The 24,106-nt window shown below is 40.9% G+C and overlaps 1 protein-coding gene across 3 annotated transcripts in view; it reads right to left on the minus strand.

Annotated features, from left to right (window-relative positions):
• Positions 1 to 24,106, minus strand: part of LOC126412656 (cytochrome P450 6j1-like) — a 179,792-nt gene that overhangs the window by 2,033 nt on the left and 153,653 nt on the right. The window lies entirely within an intron of this gene.

Consider the following 24,106-nt stretch of genomic DNA (forward strand, 5'->3'; position numbering starts at 1 on the left):
ACAGGCGCATTTAAAAGCAGACTATTCGACGTTTTTAGCCATCGGACAAAGTCCTTCTTCAGATGAAGAAACACATAGACTGTCCACAGGGCACGGAGATGAAAGTGCTCATCTGCGTGAGAGTTTGTAAGTTGTATGTGTGTGGCTTCGCGTGTGTGATTGTGCATGTGTGTGATTCTTCATCTGATGATGGACTTTGTCCAATAGCTAAAAAATATCCAGCTGTCTACTTTCAAATGTGCCTGTCCGCTGTTCAGTGGAGAGTAGTAATATGTCCTAATTAATGTTGCTGTCCCAACCCGGATTTTAAATTGTTAGATCTTACTGCAAACATTTCTGGAGAAAAGTAATAACAATATCAATGATTCGTTTGAAAAGCAACATTAAGTTAAGTAGCTTGACAGTCGTTAACAAATGTTCATACATCGTACAGTTGGCTGTGATACCATAACAGTATAAAAACTGAAAACCACATTCAGACAAGTAGTTTCCAAATAACTAGAATTGTCACTATTCCAAGAATTTTATGATAGGTCTAAACAAATATAAACGGAATTTCTAAGAGAAGTATTGTATACAAGGACTCCAAAAATCACAGACAAAGACAAATAAATGTAGAACCTGAAACTGTTCCAACATACCTGCCATAATATAATTGTTATTTACAAGTAATTCCCAAGATGATTACCCCATTCATAGTGACAGATTTAAAAAAAAAATCAATATAATGGCTTTCAGACAGATGAAAGAGTTCTAACAACTGCACTTTATGGTACATAAGCGTATTATCATAACAACTCGATACTATAAGCTCCTACGATGCTTCAGATGTGTGCACTTCATTTCAAAAACCGAAGTGTAGTACAGAAGCACTGTCTACTCCTCAGTATTTGAAAGTTATCTTGGACTCATATTACCATTTATAAGATACAATATGTTATTACAGCACACATAGATGAAAATGGCATACTCCCAACTCTCATGATCAGCAAAGTGGCAGTCAAATTTATTAAGAGTTACGCATTGTATATACTGTAATAATTTTAAATGACATTCCTGGTAGCAGCTGTTCATAATCAGGGGCTTCCAGTTTCTAAATCTCAGTTTTCTGCACCTGGGTCACTCCTGTGTGTTTCAGCTTTTCATGCCAAGTCGGATTTCTACAGCCCTTAAGAAACTCTTCTGCGTGATTATCAGCTGTATTTTAACACCAACTGTAAAACGTTACTGTTCACCTGGAGTTGCAGCTCAGACGTTATACATTAAGTATTATGTAGAGTGAAAGGTAAATCTCAATGGACCCTCCTGTTGTTCTGACATAGACCTCCAGTTTGAACACTAAAAGCTGTGATGTTCAAGGGCTCTGACTTGGTTGTCAGTAGAATCAATGGATAGCGTTGTTCGCCTTCGTATCACGAATACCTTATAGGCGAACTGAAATAATTAATGGAGAACTGTGGTTTCACTTCTCGTTACATGTGTTCGTAATCCGCATTAATTTTATAAGAAACATCATTTTCAGCTTATCGATGGAGAAATTTTTGTTCTGCTACGTTGTCAAGCACATATACACATTGTCATGACAGGAACAGATACAAGTTATTAGTGAAATTGTGACCCAATTTACTGCAATGTAGGTAACAGCAGCTATAACTGATACAAATAAAGGAAGGGCCAAACTTGTGTTATTCACTTGAATATGAATGTGCCATGACACGGCACCGAATGCTCATGCAAAAACTGATATAATGTCCTTTGAGAAAGTCCGCAATAACTGTTCGAAAATCAGATTTTTTATAGTCCGTCTTGATTTAATTTTCTAATTTTGTAAACAGATCGGTTTTGGTTCAAAGCAATCAAGACAGAAATTAAAAAAATCTGAATATTTATGTTTGACAATGGCGTAGTGCCTGAATTACAATAGCGGAATAAAATGTCTACAAACCATAAGAAGAAAACAACGTCCTCAAGCACTAGTACAATTTGAAGCAAATTGTGTAGGAGTCGTGTATCTGAATCTATTCGCCAGATGAGCTTCATACTGATTTGGTGGTTTCGTGACGGTCTCAGCATAACTGATGGTATTTTTAAGATTCCGGTTCCATTTATGTGCAGAGTATTATGGCAATTGACGTAATGTTCCAAGTACGGGTCGTGTGTGCTTCTTCCCACCCAACATGCTCTTGGACGTCCTCTTCTTTTGTATTATCCTTGTAATTAATCCGTGTAACTCGCTTCTCCTGGGTGTTTTCCGACTCTACCATATGAGATGGCCGCCGAGATGTTAATGAACTGAGTACCAGATCCGAAGTCTTCCTTAAACTGAAAACTCCTTTCCGTTTTAAAAGTGTTGAGATAGTTTTATTTCTACAGACTCCTTTATTACGCTGCCATATAATTTGAAGCATGCACCACGACGCTGATTTTATCGTATCTCGTGTCACTAGTTTACTCCAGACAGTTCTCGGCAACAGCTAATTTGCTTAATTATTTTGCAATTACCTGTATAAGCGAATAACATGATTCTATAGTAAAGTTGAGACACTGTTCAACACCCACCCTCCTCTAATGCCTCCCACGGATCTCCCTCCTAAACTTTCATCGATGTTCGGCGTCAGTTATCTGCAATGTTGGCTTCTGTGAAGACTTAGGAAAGTCCAGAGAGTTCCTGGTTTACGGTATGGTGCTTTGAAAAATGCCCTTATTTATTACAATTAATTTTTCTCGCAGTCGCAGTAAATACACTGAACCAATTTATTATAATCCTTGCCAAACAATCTAGTCATTAATTAGTTACAATTGTCAAGTTACTGCTGTGCCTCTGCAGTTATGCTGGATAGAGTCCCCCATAAAAAAAATGAATGTTAAAAATGATCATCATAGCTAGACCTAAATGTCAACAAAAATTGATTATTCTAGGAATAAAGTTCACGTTAGTACTTACAACCACCGTCATATCTCACAAATATTTGTAATATAAGTAGGACTTCCGAGTGACCGATGATCAACGATGTATATTTTTCTTTCGAAACACAGGTTATGTAAAACAAAGATTCCAATACTCTTACAGGCCATTAAGATCGTTCTACATTAGATTAACATTTTCCTAACAGGGATGTTACACTCCGCAGACAACGAAATAATGCCACCCTCTTGATGTGTGCTTCTATAGGTAGTATAAGCTCTGCATAAGAACGATCGTCTATTTTCCAAAACTAAAATGCGCAAAACCACAAGTAAAGCTACATGATTGTCATTTCATTATCAGATTTCCTTCTGTTCTATACAGTCCACTTTCTTCACCGAAATACACGGCTATGTTGTACTATGCTTGGCTAAAGGGGGGTTGCGACATTGACGCGCCAATATCATTGCTTAAAAATGTAATTCGTGTGCTGTTTGATATTGGACTGATTTAATGAAGAAGTGACGCTGAACGTGAAAAAGTAGTTTTAGTCACATGTCATACTGTACTGTTTCATTTAGCTTCGATCACATCAATGAAATCGCACACTTGTGTTTGTTGTTCAGATAGCGTAATTATTTTAAACAGATGGAAATGTAGCGATAAGTCATGACATTGCAGTATGCGTGGGTTTGGTTCCCTTACATCGATATTTTGTTTCTTCTCGTTACCAAAATTCCTCTCTTGGGTCTTGAATAGGTGATCATTCAAATGTCTCTCGTGATAACACATGCAGATTTGCATGCGAATCATTCTTATCATTGTTTTTGCGATGAGCGATTTACATTGTAAGAACATTTTCTGAGTTTCTGAGTGATCAAGGCCACGCACTTCCGTTAATGGTGTAGACTGTCCACCTGACGAAATTTTTTCTGAGGTTTGCCTCCTTACATAATCAGCTGACTGTAGTGTTTATGTCAGTCACAGTAATTACATTTTCTTTCTACTTCAGCCATTTCATACGTACCGTGGTGGAGAAGGTATCAGAAGATTAGCGTGTTGTGCAGCGTGAACAACTTAAGCAATAAAATGGAGTCTTATTATTATTCAGCTAAATAAATTCTGTTGAAGCTAATTAAATTAGTGAAGTCAGTGTCCATAAGTTTTTAATTAAGCTATGTTTATGTGGGAAGGCCATCATTTTCGCCTGATAAGCTATGACGGAAATTAAAGCCACCATCTGACTTCGGATCTTCGTTTTTCCCACAGATTTGCGATTTATTGACTGCATACCAGGATATTTCATGCAGAAAAAACATTTCGTAATTTATTATTTTAGAATCCCTACAGCAGCAGAAGTTACCGACTGTCTCATCTAACCCTTAGTGGTGATAATCGCTCACAAGTTCGCTGGTCTACAATGCTGTTTGTTGATTCCATCGAGAGATAGACGCTCCAGCACTGACAGTTCAGTATGCATCCTTCCAGGAAGTTCTGGTAACAGCTCAAGCAAGGACATGGAGTTCCTCCAGCTGCAGAGGAAAATTTGGTAGGTAGAATGCAGACTGCAGTGGTGACCATCGCTCATCATTATTCTGTTCTTTTCTCATACACTGTGCCAGCATCATCAATAGGCAGATTTAATTCACAGACACAATAGCCCACAGAAACAGGAACACACCGGATTAAAAATTAGTGACTTCTACGAGACTACGTGCTCATAACGAGTAACACTACCTGTAGCCTTGTATATGACCTAAATTCAGCAGGAAGAGAATCCACGAGTTTCTTCAGCTATGTCATATGCAGCTGAAGCTACTCACCAATGGCTAGATACCATAAAGGTATGAATTTACATACATGCTATTACGTTTGACCCACTCTTCAAAATAGTGCCGAACATTTTATGTGGGACTGAGATTGGATGATTTAGCAGGAGATTCGAGGTTTGATAGACTGCCTGAGAGTTCGACAAAGCCGGAACGTACGGGCGCAGCTAGCGAACACAGCCGTTGTCGTTTTGGAAGATGGGAACGATCACAGCACGCTCATGATAAGGATGTAGGAGAAAGGGCAACACTTGATCAACAAGAAAGGTGGAATAAACGTCTTGTTTCAAGTTCACGATAAACTGAGTCAGTGTTCCACGTCATGGATCGAAAATCACCAGAAACATCGCAGAACCACCCGTGGCCTGCTCTACATGCCAGGTGGTTATAATAAAAGTGCAGCTACTCTCGATGGCTCGGTGTTGGCTAGTAGAGGTGCTAATGTGTTAATGCGGAACTGATATACGCTAGAAAAAAGTTTGTTCCAATTCTGGCCACCAGGCCCAAATTTGGAGCTGTACATCATCTCGTCAACGTCTCCGGTGCTCAGATTGAACAAATTATGTAAGCAGCATTTAATAATAAAATCAACATGATGCCTTTCTCACTTGCTTGGCCTCATATGCTCACGTACGTTCCTAATTCATTACATATTGAAACATTTCTATACGTCTTTCTTGATTTGTACCTGTTGCCCAAACTTGAACTTTTTTTTTCAGAGTAAATCGATTCCGCTTTAACGCATTTGCATATCTACCAATCTTCGCTGCTATTCCGTAATTACAGCCCACACTGGACTCTGTGAGTAGCTGCAGCTAAGTTATAACTACCCAGCACATCATTCTCTTACTGTCGATTAAACCCCTCATTGGGCACTCGCTGCACTTTACACTTTACATCATTAGGAAAGTGGCAAAATCACTAGTAGTCGGAAGAACACGGTCGTGTCGTATTCTTGGTGAATCTGTTCATCAGTGCATCTATATGCGTCACTAGTGAAGGAAGAAAAAAAGTGAAAAATTTCAAGATCGAAAAGATGTCTTCTCCAAAAGTTGATTCTCAAACTCTGTGGGATGCAACAAAGTGCAAAATGCAGCCATAGACATACGAATCTAGCAATCCAGTGAGCATGTCTGTTCGATAAGGTGTCAAATAGGAAGAAAACAACCATCTTAGATCGGTTCAAGGCTACTGAAAGTCTACTCTACTGCCTAATATTGGAGGGTGGTTTTCGGAGGTTTCCTATGTAGCTGAATATCGTTTACGAATCGATGTAATCTATTAAAAACATCAGTTGGATACGTATTAATTAGTTGACATACAATAATTCGGTGTAATAAAAGTGTGCCTCTTGGGGCACGATACATTATCAATTTCATGAAATCAGCTAAAGAAAAATGCCAATTTCAGAATCTCTCTCCCCTAAGTGGAACACTCCTGCATATAGACGACGCGCTAAACGGAAGGGGCTGCTCACTACATTCCAAAATCCTATCTTCGCCGAGGGTGTAGAGCATATATTATTACCACCAACTTTCAAATTGAGCAGTGACCACCATTCAAAGATAAGGGAGATTAGAGCTCGTAATGAGGCGTTCAGACAGTCGTTTTCCCCACGCGCGATCCTCAAGTGGAACAGAGAGGAGAATATGACTTTGGCACGAATAGTGCCCTCCGTCACACATCGCTTGGTGACTAGCTGAGCATATATATGTAGATCTAGATCTAGAGCTTCTATTCTCTTCTTGTCCGCTACGTTTATCGTTCACGTTTCACTTCCATATAAGGCTGCACACGCGGCATATACTGCCTAACACTTGTTGTGTTATATGCTAACAATTTTCTCTGTTTCAAAACCTCTTTGCTTCTTAATGCTAATACTCATATTCACACCATTTGACAATCTTCAAAGTTCTCTGGCTTCTCTGACAGAATTACGCTGTCATCGGCAAACATCAAACAGCTTTTATTTCTTCTCGCTGAATTTTAGTTCATTTTTCCAAATTTCTCACTGATTTACTTTAAATTCCATTCAAACTACAGACTGAATCACATGCAAAGATATCACATTCCCTGCTCAAGTACCGCTTCCTTTCAAGTCCTTCGATTCTCAGAACTCCTGTCTGGTTTCTGTATAAGTTGTGAATCATGTGTTTTATCCTTATTAAGTTCAGGATTTGGAATGCACTGAGGTGGCAAAAACCATGGGATAACGATATACAGATGGCGAAAGTATCGCGAACACACAGTATGAAAGGGCAGTGCATTGGTGCAACCGTCATTTGTACTCTGGTGACTCATGTGAAAAGGTTTCCAACGTGATTGTGGCGGCACGACGGGAACTAACAGACTTTCAACCCAGAATGGTAGTTGGAGCTACACGTATGGGACATTGCATTTCGGAAATCGTTAGGGGATTCACTATTCTGAGATCCACAGAGTCACTAGTATGCCGAGAATGCCAAATTTCAGGCATTACCTCTCACCATGGCCAACGCAGTGGCCGTCGGGCTTCACTTAACAACGGAGAGCAGTGGCATTTGCGTTGAATTGTCAGTGGCAACTGATAAGAAATACTGCGTGAAATAATCACAGAAATCAGTGTGGGACGTACGACGAACGTATCAGTTAGGCGAAATTTGGCGTTAATGGACAATGACGTAAGGTGGGTGTACCGCATTCCTTGTAGCTGCGGCATGGCATATATTGGTCAAACTATCAGGGCCGTGGAGGACCGATATACTGAGCATAAACGGCACACACGACTACAGCAGCCAAGTAGATCCGCTATTGCCGAACATTGCTTGGATAATGGTCACCCCATGTTATATAATAACACCGAGATACTGGCATGCAAGTCCAGCTGTTGGGACAGTGTTGTTAAGGAGGCAGTTGAGATTAAATTAGCGAGAAACCTCGTTAACAGGGGGTGGTACTAGTGTTCAGTGTGTGTGTTGTCTTTCCTGCATCAGTCCGAGAACCGAGGTTTTAAATTTGCATGAACGTCACCTGTCCGTTGCAGTTTGCCTTGAAAATGGCGGAGTGTTCTCCCGCCGAAATATCGACGGTCGCTGAAAAAGTTACCTGGCTGAAATCCCGGATGTTATTTGAAAGTGGCAGTAGGCGACCGACGCGAGTGCCTTTGCTATCAGCACGACATCACCTGCTGCCTGGGCTCGTGGCCGTGTTGGTTGGACCCCAGACTACAGGAAAACCGTGGCCTAGTTAGACGAGTCCCGACTTCTCTTGGTAAGAGCTGATGTTAGAGTTCGAGTGTAGCGGAGACCCCAGGAAGCCGTGGACCCAAGTTGTAAACAAGGTACTGTGCAAGCTGGTTGATGGCTCCATGACGATGTCGACTGTGTTTACTTGGAATCCAACTGAGACGATCGTTGACTGGAAACGATTATGTTCGGCTGCTTGGAGACCATTTGCACCTATTTGTGGACTTCATGTTCGCAAACAATTATGAAATTTTTATGGAAGATTATGCGCCCTGTCACCGGGTGAAAATTGTTCTCGATTGGTTTGAAGAACATTCTGGACAATTAGAGCGAAAGATTTAGCCACCCAGATCGACCGATTTCGGGCATAATGGAGAGGTTAGTTCGTGTACACAACCCTGCACCGTAACAGTCTCGTAATAATGGACGGCTGTAAAGGCAGCATTCATCAATATTTCTGCATGGAACTTCCAATGACTTGTCGAGTCCATGCCACGTCGAGTTGCCGCACTGCGCCAGGAAAAAGGATATCTGACGCCATATTAGGAGGTATCCCATGAGTTTTGTTACCTCAGTGTAGCGTATTCCAGTGAACACTGTGAACTGCTTTATCTACAAATATTACAAACGCGGCTTGGCCTCTCTGCACGACTCTCCTAATATGAGACATAAGGGCGCTTTTGCCTCGTGTGTTCCTAAATTTCTACGGAACTAACTTGCTCTATTTTCAGGTCGTCCTCTACCGGCAGTTCTATCATTATGTAAGTAGTTCTCAAGAGAATTTGCAACTATGGCTCATTAAGCTGATACTTTGGTAGTATTTACGTCTGTCAGCAACTTATTTCATTGATGTTGTCATTATTCTACTCTTTAAGTCTGTTGATTATATAGCGTCCCTCACATGTCCTACACACCAGCTTGAATAGTTCTTTCATTGATGGTACTTCCAACTATCTTAATAATTCCAAGGGAATATAGTCTAGCCCATGAACATCTCTGAAAAATTTGTGTTTCATTTTGCACAATTCCAGGAACTCCGTTAGAGTCCAATCTTCCGTCAACATGTAGAAACAAAATGGTTCAAATGGCTCTGAGCACTATGGTACTCAACTTCTGAGGTCATCAGTCCCCTAGAACTTAGAACTACTTAACCTAACTAACCTAAGGACATCACACACATCCATGCCCGAACCAGGATTCGAACCTGCGACCGTAGCGGTCGCTCGGTTCCAGACTGTAGCGCTTAGAACCGCTCGGCCACCCCGGCCGGCAATATAAAATGAAATCATAGATTAGAATCTCAAAGCATGCTGTGAATGGTTAAAATGAAATGAACTAAAAATCATCTTCTTGTCTAAAACACGTTATTGTTTCAGGGAACTTCGGGCAACTCTCAAAATCTTTTACACCTCTGATGTTTAGCCACATGTGGACCAATAGTGGGTCTCATGAAGCAGCACTGTTTAGCCGTCACAAAATAAAGCCTCGAAAATCAGTAAATAAAACTATTCTTCTACTGTTGCTTCGAATTGCATGTATTAACCGCCCTCTGCTGCGACAACGACTCGAAGCCTATTGGGTATTTGATTTTTCTCTTCTTTTTCGGGCCTCCTTACCTCCCTTTCTAGCCCAACCTTCGCTCTCCAGTTACACCTTCATCGACGAACTTCTCCTGATATTTTTCATTTGTGCTGAATTGCTTTTTACCCTTCTTGCATATACACGTGTGTCATGTATTTTTTGGAGACTGCATGAATATATAATGTGAGTATTTCTTCTCTTAGCAAATTAAATATTACATATCTTGTTGTGAATTAATTTGTTTGTCCAGATTCCACTTACTGCGTTTCCTTAGAACTATATAAAACATACGTCCGAAAAAAATAACTTGAAACATCTGTCGCAGCTGACGGGTTAAGGGCTGAAAAAAAAAACCTATGCTGATGCTGCTTAGTATCGCGTATAGCCTCCTTCGGCTTCCACAACGGCTCGAAGTCTGTTGGGCACTGAGTCCACAACTTTAGCCACATAACTGAGAGATTCAAGTAACTCATTCCAAACGTCATAAATCACATTATAAAGATGTCTGCGAGTCGACGGTGACTATTCCTTTTCCCGTATTGATCTGACCATATATTCTCAATGGGATTCATGTCAGCTCCTTTAGGTGGAAATTCCATTACAGTAATATTACTATGGTCGTCGAACCACCTCTTAACCACAGGTGCTATATGAATAGGTGAGCGATCTTGTTGGAACATGATCTGACCATCGCCAAATCTCGCTGCCACAGAAGGCAACATCACGTTCTCCAGAACTGATATGAAATTGAGCGCATCGAGTCTTCCTTTCACTTCCCAAAGGTGCCCACACCCTTCGGCAGATATCCATGCCCATACCGTTACCGACTACCTGCCACTCCTTCGACAACTGTAAATAAATTTTGGATTATACCTAGCACCTTTTGGCATGTAGAAACAATTCATAAGGTGTTGACACCTTTCATCGTGAAGGATCTGCAATCGTTTCTGGGTGAAGTCACCTTGTATCACCAGTATCAGAGAAGTCTGTCAGTTGTTGAGTCGACTGTTGTTCTCAGCATGTGAATGAACTTGGCGGCATCTCGAAGTGTTACTAAGCAGCACTCTGGCTCTGCCGGCCGTTAAAATTTGCTGCATAACGAAGGCAGCATGCAACAAACGTCCAACTTGCATGAAGTGTCTTACATGCTTGGACACGCAAACAATAAGTATTCAAATGCAGCTGCACAAAGGAGTAACGCCGTCTGCATTACGTATATGAGACTCTCATTCAGATTTCGTTCTTCAGTGATGGTTGTTTATGAGAAGACTGCGCTACGCCTGGTGTGGGAAAAAGAAAAGTCTACCAGGTAATGTCGAAATTCGACAGCAGTATGATCTTGGTCTATGGATAATGAGGTTTTATGGTTCTGTGGTGTGCTCACGTTCGTCAGGATCCCTTGACTGTCATACAAATATGCAATCAGTGAGTTCAGGAGGGCCATACTAAGTCCCATGCAGGATCTCTACGGTCCCACACGACTAGCGCCCAAGAGGACAGGCACTTCGTTCATTCGGCGATGTAGGATTGTACACGCAAATCAAGTACACTCGGTGACGGAATTGCCTACAACTCTTGCCTTATCGTTATTCTCAATTCCGCAGCTTTACTGCCTCTACCACAGCATAACATGTAAGGTGACGAAGCGCAGCCGACGTATGGCCTACAGATGTGAAGTCGAGAAACCCTATGTGCACTAACAGACTGATTTACGGGGTGTGTGAGAAAAATAATGAGGCAGACAACACTGCGAGCGATCTGGTTATGCTGCGTTGTTCTACTTGTACAGACAGGTCTGTTCACCTCTTTCAGGTACTGTATCAGGTGCTCTATCAAGAGCACAAGCTTCTCGCTCGCACAAGTCACATTTGGAAGGCCAAGAACACATTGAGGATGAACCTCGCTCAGGGAGACATTCAACTTCAAAAACCGACGAAAAATTCGAACGTGTGTTTGCTCTCGTGTGATTCAACAATAAGGAAGATGGGTGACCCATTAAACACCTTCGCCGTACATCAAATTGTGAGCAAAGTTCTTCACACGGGAAAGGTTTGTGCCATAATGGTGCTAAAAAATTCACAACTGAGCAGGTAATCTACAATATTTTCAGGCCGATTCCGTAGTTTCCTGTGTATGGTCAAGTTGACACTTTGAAATTTCGTTGTCTTACTTGTTCCAATTCCGTAGCACTGTTTGGTATTAGGCTATCATCCACTGCTTCCCTTGAAATCACTGTAATTTATGCTGCGTGCAATTTGATATGCATAACTTATTAGGTCACTATCATTCATATCCTGCAAATTGCATTGAGCTTCCTCCAAACGCGCAGATACCAATTTTTGTAACAAGTGCGCCCTGTCCTCCCTTGAATATTCGTGTTTTTCTTACGCACTACATGTCATATTGCTGCGGACTTATTCCAGATCTGTTCATAATTGTTTTTTTTACTGTGCTTCAGATTATCTTTCATGTACACTCTTTGACATAAAACTTGACCGGCGGCCGGCCGCTTCAGAGGCTAAGTCCGCGCCGATCGCGACATGGGACAATAAAACTGGCCAACTCGCTAATTCTCTAAGTCCGGTCATCTGCACAATCTGGCAACACTGCAGACTGCGGCACTTCCTGGAGGAAAACTTGTCCCATGATGGAGAAACTATAGTCTGATTGCACCTGTGGTCTAGCGGTAGCGTGCGTTGTTTCTGTTCATAATGTCAGTGGATCGAGAGCAGCTGGCATAAAATATTTTTATAGCCTCTTCTGCCTGACTACTGAACACGTGAATGTAATAGTAGCGCAGATTCAATCTATTTCGCTTTCTGACACACCGATATCAAAATTTTGTCCAGTAACCATTTTGCGGCAGATTTCCTGCAGACTGTCCTCCTCTGGACGCCGTAATCGGCAAAGCTCCGGGATCCATTTGCTGGCTACTGGCAGCGGCCGTGGCGACAGCAGCGGCGCTGCACTCCCCCGTTCTTTATCGAAAGCGCCTGCTACCGCTCATCGCTTTTGATGATTTATAACGCTTTATTATTAAATGTTGCTCCACAGAAAATTTCTACGATTTCCATTCACGCTCAAAAGCAACGGAGACAGACGCCCTGATTAGTAGGCGGGTATTATATTACATTAATCGGCAAGAGCTGAGTATGGCCCGAAATTAATTTTATAGACTGGGACGAAATTAAACCACCTCACTACATTCGATGAATTTATAAATGCTTCATGCCTCGTTTCTTTTCCTTTCAAACTCAATTATTTGTGCAACTTTTGGTCAATGTTTGGATGTTTTCGTCAAGCCAGAGTGAGCGTCTGAGGTGTAAAGTGTATTACAGTTCTTGTTTCATTTCTTATGGTAAGTCTATGCGATAAACTGTGTGAATACCTTGCAATGCATGCTCTGTAGCAGTGCAGGAACACTGCACATTTGGAGTTCCATGTATGGGTTCATGAAGTATTTATTGTTGATCGGAAGTGATAGTTAAGGTCATCAGATTTAAACCAGAAAAATTTGTCGTTTTGAAGGTTTCAGAGAACGGAAAGGAATTCCTAACGCCGGTGTTAGAAAACGTCTACAGTTAAATGCTATTGCAAAAATTTAGAAGAAGGGAACTATATTAATGAACATGTGCACTTCATAAACAACCTTCTGACATGTTAGACCTATATGACGAACAAAGCTCAAATTTATATCGTTGAAAGTCGGTTTGAATCTTTTCAGGACCTATTTTACAGTGAAGCACCTTGGAATTTGCAAAGCAGAAGTCCATGATATTAACTTAATTTACTAAGTCGAAATCGGACGAAGGTTCATGTTTAAAGGCATTGATCAGATTTCGCATAAGAAATTTTTACTAGCAGTTTGCAACTCCATTAATTAAAATGGAAAGTAAAAGGTTGTAGTCAGCGGCTTCTACCGTGATTCGAACTGCTATGTCTTATAGTACAAGCACTGCAAAGCACAAGGGAACCTCTGAACTAACGACACACTGGCGGCCAGAGGCGGACTATAGTCACTGCGATGTTGCCTGAGCCTCAAAACGCAACCTTAAACACACAGAGGAGGTGGAGATTACTGTTTTAACGTCCCGTCGACAACGATATCATTAGAGACGGAGCACAAGCTCGGATTAGGGAAGGATGGGGAAGGAAATCGGCCGTGCCCTTCCTAAGGAACCATCCCGGCATTTGCCTGAAGCGATTTAGGAAAATCATTGAAAACCTAAATCAGGATGGCCGAGTGCGGGATTGCACCGTCGTCCTCCCGAATGCACACACAAACAGGTGTTACTTATGTGAAGAACGCCGTTCTTGGAGTCCAGAAATTAAATATACTTTCTAATTGTGTCATCTTGCAGTGGATTATATCGTACGAGTCTTCGATGTGGGAAACGAATGTCAAGTGAATTTAGCGAGGTAACGCCGACCTACACCCGGAAGTAAATGCACTATCAGAGTGTTGACAAATACTTGCTACGATGCTGCCATTTCTCGGCTCTCTGACGAGGCAGCTCTTCAGCGAAATGCTTGCCGTGATTCTCCGATACGGTTCTTCAGAGTGGAGACGCGCGCGCACGTTTGGTTTTTATGCGGCGTTCTCCCCTGATGGTTTCTGACGTCGCCTTGTGGGCTATGGATACATATGAGACACTCAATTATCATTAATCCAGAATGATACAAGTTTCAGCTTCCGGCGTGGAAGAAGGCTGTTGACGCCGACATTATATCATTTCAACGTAGGGAAAGCAAAACGGATCATTCAATGTTTCTCATTCAACATAAAGCATGTGAGATAAATTTCCGTAACGTTCATAATTATCTAAAAATACAAACGAAGTAAAAATACACCGGAAGCTTATTCGAACTGAATATAATGTAAGATACCAAACGCTTTGCACCTCGATGTCGAATTTGTCCACTTGCAATCTTTTGCAGCATACACATAGAATGTCATGATTACCACGAGAATGAAGAAATATGTTGGTAAGGATGGAAGCAAGAAAGGACGCAGTCAACAAATATTCTATTCCTCATGGCATACATTTCATTTGACACGTAAGAAGAGGTAAAGCGGGAATTTACTTTCGTTAACACGAAAGACATGCCGCACATATTGATAACGAGGAAGTCTGCGTCTTCATACGTTTCCTTAGCAAATATCAACTTTAAATTGCATAACGCAAACATTTTTAACAGACACGAATTCCTACCCAGCATCTATTGTCTCTGTTAACGAACGACGAGAGATGTTAAATATTGCTTCTTCACAAGTAACTTACTTGAAATGCCGTGAGGTAAAGCTGTGTGTTGGACACGGATTCGAACCCGGAACCTAATCGGATTGCTATCGAAGCACAGTCAAATGTGACATATCGGTATTTTGCGGCAGTAGCTAGATGTTTTAACTGAAATGACGAGACGAAACATTAATTTTTTCCTTCCCAGGACTCCAACCCGGCACCTATCGCTGTTATATTCTAGAGAAAACGAACGTTAAATATGGGTTTGTTGCACCAGCAGTGACATGTGAGCATGTTTGAACTGAAATAATATGACGAAGAGTTCAGCGCTCACTGGGAATAGAGCCCCACACATATCGTTGTTGACTACACACAAAGATAAGTCAGCTACCGAATTGTTCTCCACCAGCTGCTCAGAATAGCATCTTGAACGTACAGTCATCTCGCAAATAGTTCTGTGTCTCACTGGGAGTTAAAAACGTCAGATGTCGTTAGTGTTGACAGCGAATGAAAATACATTAAAAATCAAAATTATTATCCACCAGCAGATAGGTGTTCTCATGATAGAGCTTGATAATACATAATTAAATCTTTAGTGCCGGGCCAGGATTCGATCCCATTCACGCGTAATATGTGAAGGTGTTGAGGAATCTGCAGTTTTGGACAAACAACAAATTGTAGCCGAGCTGTATTGCCACGAAGGGATCAAATTCCGCGTTAAGGGCGGTCTGAGTTGCATTCCCAGTTCAGAACCAATTTTATCGACATACAGAAGCTCAAATAAAAGATGGAATAAGTGTCCTGTGACCATACATAGCGTTTGTGTCGTCACTTGAAATAAATAACTAGTATAAGAAAGGTTACTGGTGATAGAGTTTCTACATGTCGCCACTCCAGACTTTATTGTGGTTCAACCTACCGTCTACTTGGTAAAGAAGGAATATCATCTTTAATGTGAATTTTCAGACCACGCAGCCATTATATCTCCTTCACTTGGTGTAGCCAGGAGAGAATGGAATCTGTCTCTCCCTATCTAAAATCATTGACAGAAGTGGGAATCGAACCCAGACCATAGGTATAACAACCTACCATCCGTCCAACAGACCACGAAATCCCCTTCTCTGCGAGTCATTTTTCTATCGTAACGCAGTTGCGCCACACTGGATGAGAATTCTGACACACAGGCTCCCTGTAGTAATTTGCAGCATGTTCAGTAAATTCATTTACCTGGTTGACCGAATCACCATGAACTACCTGCCTCGGCTACCCAGTGCATACATTCCACTATTTTGTAATCACAGAAATAAAATCACGTAACTGCCACCTACACACAACTGCCAACAGTGTAGGATGCAGAAGTTTAAATAGGAAGTGTTCCTTTCCACTTGAGCTATTCTATTGCGCTATCTGTTACTAGAAAACGTCGCTCAGTCCAAAAGAAAAGCTGTAACTGTTTGTCTCTCAGAAGTCAAGACCTGGCCATATGCATAATCTCACAGTGCTGTGGAATCCAAAAGTTCTGGAGGAATAGTTGCCGAGCTCTGGAGCTGTTATAGCTACGTGTCAGCTTGTAGCATAGATAAGATGTCGCGAGTTCGAATACATTCAGTGCCACATTTAATAAAACGCAATTCTGCTCTCTGCTGAAGTTATCAATCTAATGGAACTTTGAACTTAATTCCCTTCACTTCTCAACCCAAAGTAGTCGCATGTGGAAAAAGGACTAACTACTGTGACATTTTGTTCTGTTCAGGTTTAATAGACAGCAGGCAGCAGATGCATCTCGAAGATGTGTAGGGAGAGCGCATCGTGCCATAATATGGCAGAAAAGTATTTTCTACATTAGCTGTCGTGTGGTAGTGATATTTTATTCTTCTTCAAACTTTGATAGCTTTAACTCAGAACAAGTTTTCTACATGCATGTAATCAATAAACTGCATGTGCATTGTCAGACTGTCATAGGTAACATCAGAGAATTCGCATATATCGTTGATGATTAATTTCTCTCTCATGTTTACTATTGTTTTAACAACACTAAAGGAAACCTTACGAAAATTGTGCACTGTGTTATAAGAAATGAAATAAAACTAACCATGATAACCTTACGACGAAAGTATCTGTACACAAGCATGCCTCTATCGACACGAATTAGTAAAATACTACTCACTTAGATTTTGATTGGGTCTGTGTTTAATTGGTATGCTGTGTCATACTCAAGAGGTATGCAAATGTGGCATTTCATAAACATAGTTACGTATTCCTAGAAACCCAAAATTCGCTTGTCAGCAGCGGAAAGAGGCGTTACCTGTTGTGCAGCATTGCAAGTTTTTCAACATTGCACTATGAACTGAAAGCGTTTTCTTGCGATTTCCTTATTGATGTTTGATCTGACTGCTTGTAGCTCTTTCACAGAAGGGATAAAAACGTTACTGTCAGTGCGACTGGAACTGCGAACCGTAACAGACGCTGTTTCACAGGTCAGCACGTTACCACAGAGCTGGCGAGGAGGTACGGGTCTCAGCTTCCTATTTCGAGGGCAATAGTAACTAGAACTCGTAAACCGCTATTTAAAGGTCGAGATTAGTTGCGATTTCCACCTGCAACGACTTTCCTGGGCTGAAAACCGTAAATTTTCAATCTTTTGTTACCCTTCAAGCGATAATAACTCAGATTATTCAATGGAAATGACAGGTAAAATCAAGTGAACTTTGAGGCTTAATTCCGTGCACACCAGGAAGTAACTCGTCGATCACAGAGTTGCCAAACACACGTTGCCTTGTTGCCAAATCTCAGTTACAGTACCAGCAGGAAGAAGACGAACCGATGTGATCCTACAGCGGTCTGGGAAGTGACCATAGCTGGTGTCTCCAAGTCGCGGCTGCTACGGCCTGGAATACGTAATGCGTCTGATTCGCTTTCTGTAACTAGGTTTAGGGTCTGGAGCGTAGTTACTAATAATACTCAGAACTGACTGCAAACTTTGTTGTTGTTGTGGTCTTCAGTCCTGAGACTGGTTTGATGCAGCTCTCCATGCTACTCTATCCTGTGCAGGCTTCTTCATCTCCCAGTACCTACTGCAACCTACATCCTTCTGAATCTGCTTAGTGTATTGATCTCTTGGTCTCCCTCTACGATTTTTACCCTCCACGCTGCCCTCCAATGCTAAATTTGTGATCCCTTGATGCCTCAAAACATGTCCTACCAACCGATCCCTTCTTCTAGTCAAGTTGTGCCACAAACTTCTCTTCTCCCCAATCCTATTCAATACCTCCTCATTAGTTACGTGATCTACCCACCTTATCTTCAGCATTCTTCTGTAGCACCACATTTCGAAAGCTTCTATTCTCTTCTTGTCCAAACTGGTTATCGTCCATGTTTCACTTCCATACATGGCTACACTCCATACAAATACTTTCAGAAACGACTTCCTGACACTTAAATCTATACTCGATGTTAACAAATTCCTTTTCTTCAGAAACGATTTCCTTGCCATTGCCAGTCTACATTTTATATCCTCTCTACTTCGACCATCATCAGTTATTTTACTCCCTAAATAGCAAAACTCCTTTACTATTTTAAGTGTCTCATTTCCTAATCTAATCCCCTCAGCATCACCCGATTTAATTTGACTACATTCCATTATCCTCGTTTTGCTTTTGTTGATGTTCATCTGCAAACTGAGCATCATAAATCAGTAACTCTCATTGTTGCTTTTATATTTCTTTCGTAAGTGTACTCAAAACTAAGAAAGTCATTCACAGGCGTTTTCGTGCCTCGCCGATAGTCGAGCACAACAAACAAATAAAAAAAAAAAGAATGTGTGTGTGTGTGTGTGTGTGTGTGTGTGTGTGTGTGTGTGTGCGTGTGTGTGTGTGTGTGTGAGAGAGAGAGAGAGAGAGAGAGAGAGAGAGAGAGAGAGGGGGGGAAATAAAAAGCAATGAGAGAGAGTGTAAAAAGTTGTTGTAAAGAAATTGAATCATGGTATTTAAAGAAATTTTTCATTAAAATGACACGTTCCACATCATTACGAAATGTCGTATTCATGATCTATTGAACAAGAGGTAATCTAATGTAATCTAATCTAATCTAATCTAATCACATCATATTGATGATTAGCCATGAAGAGTCATGAATTACCGAAAGTTTTGCCAATACCAGTAACCAAATCTAAACTTGAAAATAAAAGACGACAATTTTTGTAATAAACCGTGACTCCTATCAAGACCCTTTCGTCCCTGTTATCTAACCACGAAAGATGTCTGATATACCTCCATTCTGAAGCAACAAAGTGTGCATGCATTTAAAGATGAAGTGCATGATGTGAAGTTCTGTGACGGAGATACGAACCCAACACGTAATCCGATTGTTAACTAAGAAAAATCAAATGTTACGTATCGGTTTTTCTTACGAGCCGCTAGGTGTCTGAATCTAAAATAAGGATACAAACTTTTGTGCCTAAGCGACAATCGAACTGCACACCTACCGTGCATCCACGAATATAACATAAGTATCAGTTGCTTACTCATGAACAGTAAGATGCGTGCGTGTTTGACCAGAAATAACGACACCTGTTGCGATTGTTGGCGACACATGAACAGACATTGAAATTGCGCGTTAATTTTCACTAGCAGGTCAGTGTGCACTTGATAAAGCTAGAAATGAAATTATGAATATTTTTGTACTGGATCAGGTTTCAGACCCACATACTTACCTTTGGAGACCTAGAGAAGATTGCAGTCTTGGGAAAAGGAACGAAATGACTGAACTATACTGTTCCGAGAGATTCAGATCCTCGAAAGAGGAGATACGAATTCGAATCACAGTCCAGCACCAAATTTTTAAACGTCTCTAGTTCAATCAAGTACAAGTAAAATAAGAGCCCTGTCCCTTTAAATGGCTATCGGTTCATCAAATAAAATAAAATTTGCTAATGTAAGTAAGCTTACTGGCGACTGTATTTCTGTTTACCATGATTTCCGCTGTGTCATTTCCCAACGTAAACCGGCTCTGCCCAGTCGGTAATGAAGGAACGTGATGTTTAAGGCGGATTCTGGATTATAACGTCTTTCTCTTGAGGTTACCAGAGGTAAAATAAATATGTTTGTGCCTCTTAAAAGTAAATGCCTGAACCCACGCATTGCACCTGTGATAGCTCGTTCCACCAGACCATTGTGGTCACATTACCCAGCCCCAGGAGTGTGCTGTAACGGATGATGTGCTTAGCTTACAAAATTAGTCACGGTGGAAAAAATGCGAGTCTATTAAATGGTCAAGTAGAAGCAAGCTTCTGACGCAGAGATTATGCTATTCTCATGTCAGCAGGATGTAAAGACTCTTCTAGGCATCATAGGCTGGATGTGAAGCCATTTTGATTTTTCACAAATTCAGCAAATTTCTTAGTTCGCGAAAATCCACTGTGAAGTGTGAAGTTGCCGGATAATTCGATTATTACTGTTATTATTAATATCATTTTATTCATACCGCTGCTGGAACACGACCGTAGTCTTGAGGTAAAACGCGAGACCAGCTAATATGACGTCTGGCGACCGAAAGCACATATCGACAAAATTTTTATCGCCCCTTTCCTCTCGGTGCTGAAGCTAAGAGTGTAATACAAGCGAATCTACAATATCTTATTAGCTGGTCTCGCGTTTTACCTCACGACTACGGTCGTAGTCAAGAGTAATGTACTAAGACTGGAGTCAAGACTTCCTCTGGGAAGTGCCGCAGTCTACATGTTGCCAGATCGAGCATATTGCCAGACATAGAATTCTGAGAGGAGCATGACTGTATTGTCCACCTTACGTGAACGACTCGGCGGTCAAGTTTTTGGTCTGAGACTGTATCTACAACACATATTGTATGCTTAAGACCCAGAAGAATTTCAAACAAAATGTATTTTTTAAGAGAGCAACGTTAACCATACCGTTCGAAGTATTCATAGTATTGTATACGTCTGTGTAAACGCCTTCCAATGACCACTCAAGAAAGACAAGGATACACAGTCTAGCTTCAATATTATAAATACGCCTCAGTTTGTGGATGGACTCAGACTTAGGTTGATAATAATTTTGAAAATTTAGCAGCCCTGTACCCATTGGTGTTAAACTCGTTTTCAACCAATGATTCCCACAGCTACAGGGATACTACTTGTGATACCTCTTAGACAGAATACTTAAGCAGTGTTATCAGACAAAAAGATCAACCTGACACAAACTGTGGGAAGTTTGTTTTACAACTTTCGTACCTGGATATTCAGCTTTTTCCTATTTGAGATATCTGTGAACGTTGCTGCTTAAGACAATTTAAGCAGAAACCAAATTCCCTCAGCTTCGACAATGTTTAAAGAAATCGTCTTATCGGCACTAAATCGTGGTTTGTGAATTGTTTACCGGCCGTACTCTTCCGTATTTTGCCGGTTGGAAGGCGAAAGCTTACTGACAAATTTCACACAGAAATTACTGTTACAGTGTAGTTATGGAGCCAAATGAGTGAATTGCGTATTTTCCGGTGAGAAAGAGCACTGGCAAACAGTCTTCGCTACATTAGGTTATTTAAACTGGTGTCACTCTGAGCTAGACTTTATGGTCAGCGACTAAGTGTAAGGTCAACGTATCGGATGCGAGTTTGCGACTGCGAAATACTTTCCTACATTATAGAAGCGAATATTAAATTTGAACTAATATTGCGAAAATTTTGTACTTGGACAGCTTAGAATGAAAATACTTCTGTTTATTGCAAAGGGAAACAATAGATTTTCTAAAACACTGTCTGTCATACACTACTTGAAACAGGTCATGTCGACCACATCATGTGGAAGAACTAACAGCAACGTATATCGGAAGGCAGTAAGATCACTTGCCTTTTGGTTTGTCAGTACTCGATAGCCATTTCTAGCCGAAAGTAAATGAAGAAAGGCAGTGCGATTTTGTTACCACGTAACGTCTTCGTCAATTACTTTAGTTTTAATGTAATCTACGACTAATTGCTGGTGTTTGATATTAACATGAAAAGGATTCCGTAGACAGGGAAAGAAACTGTTCATGGGAAACTACTTCTATAGTGACCAAAAGGCATTAAATGATGTTCAAGCACTTGAGTTCCAGCAGCGGTATAATTAGAATGATATTAATAATAACAGTAATAATCGAATTATCCGGCAACTTCACACTTCACAGTGGATTTTCGCGAACTAAGAAATTTGCTGAATTTGTGAAAAATCAAAATGGCTTCACATCCTGCCTATGATGCCTAGAAGAGTCTTTACATCCTGCTGACATGAGAATAGCATAATCTCTGCGTCAGAGGCTTGCTTCTACTTGACCATTTAATAGACTCGCATTTTTTCCACCGTGACTAATTTTGTAAGCTAAGCACATCATCCGTTACAGCACACTCCTGGGGCTGGGTAATGTGACCACAATGGTCTGGTGGAACGAGCTATCACAGGTGCAATGCGTGGGTTCAGGCATTTACTTTTAAGAGGCACAAACATATTTATTTTACCTCTGGTAAACTCAAGAGAAAGACGTTATAATCCAGAATCCGCCTTAAACATCACGTTCCTTCATTACCGACTGGGCAGAGCCGGTTTACGTTGGGAAATGACACAGCGGAAATCATGGTAAACAGAAATACAGTCGCCAGTAAGCTTACTTACATTAGCAAATTTTATTTTATTTAATGAACCGATAGCCATTTAAAGGGACAGGGCTCTTATTTTACTTGTACTTGATTGAACTAGAGACGTTTAAAAATTTGGTGCTGGACTGTGATTCGAATTCGTATCTCCTCTTTCGAGGATCTGAATCTCTCGGAACAGTATAGTTCAGTCATTTCGTTCCTTTTCCCAAGACTGCAATCTTCTCTAGGTCTCCTCCAAAGGTAAGTATGTGGATCTGAAACCTGATCCAGTACAAAAATATTCATAATTTCATTTCTAGCTTTATCAAGTGCACACCGACCTGCTAGTGAAAATTAACGCGCAATTTCAATGTCTGTTCATGTGTTGCCAACAATCGCAACAGGTGTCGTTATTTCTGGTCAAACACGCACGCATCTTACTGTTCATGAGTAAGCAACTGATACTTATGTTATATTCGTGGATGCACGGTAGGTGTGCAGTTCGATTGTCGCTTAGGCACAAAAGTTTGTATCCTTATTTTAGATTCAGACACCTAGCGGCTCGTAAGAAAAACCGATACGTAACATTTGATTTTTCTTAGTTAACAATCGGATTACGTGTTGCATGCACACTTTGTTACTTCAGAATGGAGGTATATCAGACATCTTTCGTGGTTAGATAACAGGGACGAAAGGGTCTTGATAGGAGTCACGGTTTATTACAAAAATTGTCGTCTTTTATTTTCAAGTTTAGATTTGGTTACTGGTATTAGCAAAACTTTCGGTAATTCGAGACTCTTCTTGGCTAATCATCAATATGATGTGATTAGATTAGATTAGATTAGATTACATTAGATTACCTCTTGTTCAGTAGATCATGAATACGACATTCCGTAATGATGTGGAACGTGTCATTTTAATGAAAAAGTTCTTTAAATACCATGATTCAATTTCTTTACAACAATTTTTTACACTCTCTCTCATTGCTTTTTATTTCCCTCCCTCTCTCTCTCTCTCTCTCTCTTTCTCTCTCTCTCTCCCACACACACACACACACGCACACACAAACACACACACACACACACACACACACACACACACACACACACACATTCTTTTTTTTTTATTATTTGTTTGTTGTGCTCGACTATCGGCGAGGCACGAAAACGCCTGTGAATGACTTTCTTAGTTTTGAGTACACTTACGAAAGAAATATAAAAACAACAATGAGAGTTACTGATTTATGATGCTCAGTTTGCAGTCAGTTCTGAGTATTATTAGTAACTACGCTCCAGTCCCTAAACCTAGTTACAGAAAGCGAATCAGACGCATTACGTATTCCAGGCCGTAGCAGCCGCGACTTGGAGACACCAGCTATGGTCACTTCCCAGACCGCTGTAGGATCACATCGGTTCGTCTTCTTCCTGCTGGTACTGTAACTGAGATTTGGCAACAAGGCAACGTATGTTTGGCAACTCTGTGATCGACGAGTTACTTCCTGGTGTGCACGGAATTAAGCCTCAAAGTTCACTTGATTTTACCTGTCATTTCCATTGAATAATCTGAGTTATTATCGCTTGAAGGGTAACAAAAGATTGAAAATTTACGGTTTTCAGCCCAGGAAAGTCGTTGCAGGTGGAAATCGCAACTAATCTCGACCTTTAAATAGCGGTTTACGAGTTCTAGTTACTATTGCCCTCG

Source organism: Schistocerca serialis, chromosome 7 (genome assembly GCF_023864345.2).
Source record: "Schistocerca serialis cubense isolate TAMUIC-IGC-003099 chromosome 7, iqSchSeri2.2, whole genome shotgun sequence".
NCBI classification, from domain to species: Eukaryota; Metazoa; Arthropoda; class Insecta; order Orthoptera; family Acrididae; genus Schistocerca; species Schistocerca serialis.